A 5,374-nucleotide genomic window follows, 5' to 3' on the forward strand; every position below is an offset into this window, starting at 1 on the left:
AAATCTGAAGTTCAGATACATAGCAAATGGTCTTTGGGGTCAGCATACCTTTCAAATTTCACTGGGTATCTGTATTTTTATTTGCTAAATCTGACAGCCCTACCCCCTGCACTTTGTACCTCTAATGCAGTTATCTTCTGTCTTTAAAAAGCGTTCTTTATATCCATACAAGGATGGAAACCCAGATCTTCCCTTTCTCTATATTGTCTCTAAGGCTGAGCACATATTTTATATATTTACCAAATTCAACAATACAGATTTTTCTTTTATAGGGTGCAGGAAAGTCATTCCATCTCCCCCACTCCTTACCCACATCCACCTCCAGCTGAGGTTCTTCATGATTTTTTTTTTAATTTTTTTTTTTTTTTTTTTGAGAGGTAGAGTTACAGACAGTGAGAAGGAGAGACAGAGATAAAGGTCTTCCATCCACTGGTTCACTCCCCAAATAGCGTCAGCAGCCAGAACTGCACTGATCTGAAGCCAGGAGCCAGGAGCTTCATCCCGGTCTCCCATGTAGGTGCAGGGGCCCAAGCACTTAGGCCATCCTCCACTGCTTTCCCAGACCATAGCAGAGAGCTGGACTGAGAGAGGAGCAGAGAGCCAGGACTAGAACCAGTGCCACAGGTGGAGGATTAACTTACTATGCCATGGCGCCGGCCCCGAGGGGCTTCATGATTTTAAGTAACTGGTAGTGGTTTCCTAAACCAAAGTCTCTTATAAGTCCATGTGTCTATGGTTACACCTGTTCAAATAGCCTCACTGAAACATAAACAGGCAGTCTAGTCTGGCTAATCTACTTCGGATTCAAACCCTGGCTCCTCACTGACTACTTGTACAACATTAGTCCAGTTATTTCATCTCTTTGAGGCTCAGTTTTTTCATCTTTAAAATAATCACAAGAAGTGCCATTCAGACAGTTGTGATTAAAATAGATGCCCCCATGTCAAGCACTTGGCTCCATATATGCTAACTATTATGACATTGTGGATTGGTCCCTGTGCATTTATCAACTCATTAATTTGGTCAAAAATTGTTTCTCTTTGGCCGGCGCCATGGCTTAACAGGCTAATCCTCCGCCTAGCGGTGCCAGCACACCAGGTTCTAGTCCCGGTTGGGGCGCCGGATTCTGTCCCGGTTGCCCCTCTTCCAGGCCAGCTCTCTGCTGTGGCCTGGGAGTGCAGTGGAGGATGGCCCAAGTGCTTGGGCCCTGCACCCCATGGGAGACCAGGAGAAGCACCTGGCTCCTGCCTTCGGATCAGCGCGGTACGCTGGCCGCAGTGCGCTGGCCGTGACGGCCATTGGAGGGTGAACCAACGGCAAAAAGGAGGACCTTTCTCTCTGTCTCTCTCTCTCTCTGTCCACTCTGCCTGTCAAAAAAAAAAAATTGTTTCTTTTTAAGATTTATTTATTTGAAAGGCAGAGTTACAGTGAGGCAGAAGCAGAGAGAGAGAGAGGGAGAGAGGTCTTCCATCTGATGGTTCACTCTCCAAACAGCTACAATGGCCAGAGCTGAGCTGATCCAAAGCCAAGCGCCAGAAGCTTCTTCCAGGTCTCCTGCATGTGTGCAGGGGCTCAAACACTTAGGCCATCTTCTACTGCTTTTCCAGGCCATAGCAGAGAGCTGGATTGGAAGTGAAGCAGCTGGAACTCGAACTGGTGCCCACATGGGATGCCAGCACTAGAGGTGGTGGCTTTACCCACTATGCCACAGCACCGGTCCCCCCAAAAATTGTTTACTGCAGCTTTTATATGTTTGAGCAAGAAACTGGGCTGTGCGTAGGAACAGTGACAGGTAAAATAGGCTTGTCCCTGTTCCAGCAAATCTTACCATCTAGCATGAGAGAGACCCATCAGAAAAAAAGAAATAGGCATAAATATTTGATTATAGACTGAAAGTTTCACTGAGTAAAGGGGCTGTAAGAATTTATAAAACAGGGAGAGTTTCCTTGAGAAGTGACATTTCATGTTAACTGAGCACTTACCACATGACGGTTTATTAGTTTGTTGGGTCTATAGTAACCAAACACCCTACACTGGGTGACCTACACAACAGAAACTGGTTTTCTCACCATTACGGAGGCTAGAAAATCAAGATCAAGGTGTTGGCATCTGAAGATCCCTCTCCTTCACTCGTAAACAGCTGTGTCCTGTGTCCTCACATGGTGTATTAGGCAGGAAAACAAATACTCGAGAGGAGCTATTTATCAAGGAAGGCTTATTTATTTTGGCTCATGGTTCTGGAAGTTTGCGGTCCTGATGAGCCACGTCGGTCTAGTGTGTAATGAGGGTGGCGGGTGGCAGAGGGAGTGCAGAGGAAGGATCACATGATGAGCTTGCTCCAAAAGTCACCACGATTGGATTAAAGGGCCCCACCCTAGAGCCGGCGCCGTGGCTCAACAGGCTAATCCTCCACCTTGCGGCGCCGGCACACCGGGTTCTAGTCCCGGTTGGGGCGCCGGATTCTGTCCCGGTTGCCCCTCTTCCAGGCCAGCTCTCTGCTATGGCCAGGGAGTGCAGTGGAGGATGGCCCAGGTGCTTGGGCCCTGCACCCCATGGGAGACCAGGAAAAGCACCTGGATCCTGGCTCCTGCCATCGGATCAGCGCGGTGCGCCGGCTGCAGTGGCGGCCATTGGAGGGTGAACCAACGGCAAAGGAAGACCTTTCTCTCTCTGTCTCTCTCTCACTGTCCACTCTGCCTGTCAAAAATAAAAAAAAAATAAAAAAAAAAAGGGCCCCACCCTAGTCATCTAATGCAATCCAATCATTTCCCAAGATTCCATTTTCAGATCCCATAACTGGATTAAGTTCCACCTTTTTTTTTTCTTTTAAGACTTATTTGGGGAGGGTTGCAGGTGGGAGGGACGTTATGGGGGGGAAGCCATTGTAATCCATAAGCTGTACTTTGGAAATGTATATTCATTAAATAAAAGTTAAAAAAAATATAAAAAAAGAATTATTCCATTTTTTGTCTGCACAAATAAAAATTGTACTACCTGGAAAAAAAAAGACTTATTTATTTATTTGAAAGTCTGAGTTACACACAGAGAGGAGAAGCAGAGAGAGAGAGGTTTTCCATTCTCTGGTTCACTGCCCAATTGGCTGCAATGGCCCATCTGAAGCCAGAAGCCAGGAGCTTCTTCTGGGTCACTCACATGGGTGCAGGGGTCCAAGCACTTGGGCCATCTTCCACTGCATTCCCAGGTCATAGCAGAGAGCTGGATCAGAAGTGAAGCAGCCAGGACTCAAACTGGCACCCATATGGGATGCCGGCACTGCAGGGGGCAGCTTTACCCGGGACGCCACAGTGCCGGCCGAGTTCCATCTTTAATTCATTGATGTAAGATTGCGGGGATCAAGATTTTTTAACATGCCTTTGGGGGACACCCAAACTATTACCCAATCTTCCCTCTATGACATACATTATCTCTATATTCTCTTCTTACAAGAGCACCCAGGATACTGAATTAGGCCCACCCTAATGACTTCATTTAAACTTCATTATTTCTTTCAAGAACCTATCTTACACTCTGAGGTACTGGGGATTAGGACATCAGGCTATGAATTATGAACACAACTACGCCTATAACAGTAAGGTACTGATCTTCCTTGCACACATTATTTTACAGCAAGTCTATCGTTGCTAGTTTACATTCATAGGTGATAAGACAGGTACAGACATCAAGTGTTTGCTGAAGGTAATAGAATACCCAGCAGTCCATAGAGCTGGAGCTTGAACCCTGATAATCACCAACCCATCAAAGACTTACGGAGTACTGGAAAATGACCTGTAGCTGGCTCAGCGGATGGATTAGAGGGGTGCATACCAGGCAGAGGGGAATATATGGGAAGTTCCTGGACGGGAAGAGAGCTGGGTATACTCCAGGATACAAAGAGCTGAGCTGGCCAGCGCCGCAGCTCACTAGGTTAATCCTCTGCCTAGCGGCGCCGGCACACCGGGTTCCAGTCCTGGTCAGGGCGCCGGATTCTGTCCCGGTTGCCCCTCTTCCAGGCCAGCTCTCTGCTGTGGCCAGGGAGTGCAGTGGAGGATGGCCCAAGTCCTTGGGCCCTGCACCCCATGGGAGACTAGGATAAGCACCTGGCTCCTGCCTTCGGATCAGCGGCGGCCATTGGAGGGTGAACCAACAGCAAAGGAAGACCTTTCTCTCTGTCTCTCTCTCTCACTGTCCACTCTGCCTGTCAAAAAAAAAAAAAAAAAAAAAAAAAACAAAAAAAACAAAAAAAACAAAAAAAACGGTGGGAGTTAGGTTTTTGGTCTCTACCATAAGAACAATGGGAACTTGTTGAAGGGACATTCTGAAAGGAGCCAAAGCGGGAATGGTAAAAAGGTGTTGAGCACAAAGGGGCCCTTCTGGTAACGTGGAACACTTGCCTTAGCTAGCTGTGAAACTGGCCTGAGCTGGAAAGCAAACATTATAGTGAAAAAGACAAAGAAATTCATTGATTCACAGGGAGAAAAGCAGGCTGTGGCCCAAGCCAAGCAAAAGTCCACACGGCTGGAGTTGTCTGTGGCCAATGAAGCTCCCCCCGCCCCAGATCCTAAGATAAAACTTGTTCTCTGTCCTGTAAGTCACAGACAAATTGGAGGAATGGGAGAGAAGATGGCAGGATTAGCTCACCACACAAGGCATGTTGTTCTTAACAGATCTTGGACGGATTTTCCAAAGGGCATAAACCCCAGATCAACCCCAGGCCCGTTTCTAAGCTCAGCCCAGGTTTGTCTGATTCACTGAATCGAAACCTTACAGACCCAAGACAACTCTCAAATGAAAGCCAGAAGTAGGCTCGAAATGAATATGGGCCAGTATGTTCACCTATGTCGTCTGGGTCTCTACCTAAGCTGTTCCTTCCCTCTTCCCGGGCAAAAGTCATCTGCCCTACGTGGAGTCTGTCATCTAAATGGGCAAAAACAGTAAGGGCCAGTCTCTACATCCGGCATCGTGCATCTGTGGAGGAGGTGAGCGCACAGCAAGCGCCCGGACCAGCGTATCCCAGACGCCAGGTCTGTTGGTTCGTCTCTACGCAGCGTCCCGAGCGCCTAGAAACCGGTAACTGAAATCTCCGGCTCGAGACCCCTCCGTTCCGGATTTGAGCACCCACCTGCGACACCCACAGAACCTAGGTCTGGCAGGTGCCGCTCCGCACCCCACCCCGTTCCTCGCTTCCCCTACCCAGTGCTCACAAGGAGAACCCAGACCAACAGGCCGAGCGCCCAGGCAGCCGGAGAAACAGCTGTTCCCTTTAGCCACACCCCGCAGTTTGCTGGGCTGCGTCTCTTTGGTTGACGAAGGGCTTAGTCCCGCCCTTTGAGCTGACGCCAGCAGCCACGTATCACGTTTCTACGTGTCTTGGACC

The sequence above is a fragment of the Oryctolagus cuniculus genome, chromosome 1 (assembly GCF_964237555.1).
Source record: "Oryctolagus cuniculus chromosome 1, mOryCun1.1, whole genome shotgun sequence".
Lineage (NCBI taxonomy): Eukaryota > Metazoa > Chordata > Mammalia > Lagomorpha > Leporidae > Oryctolagus > Oryctolagus cuniculus.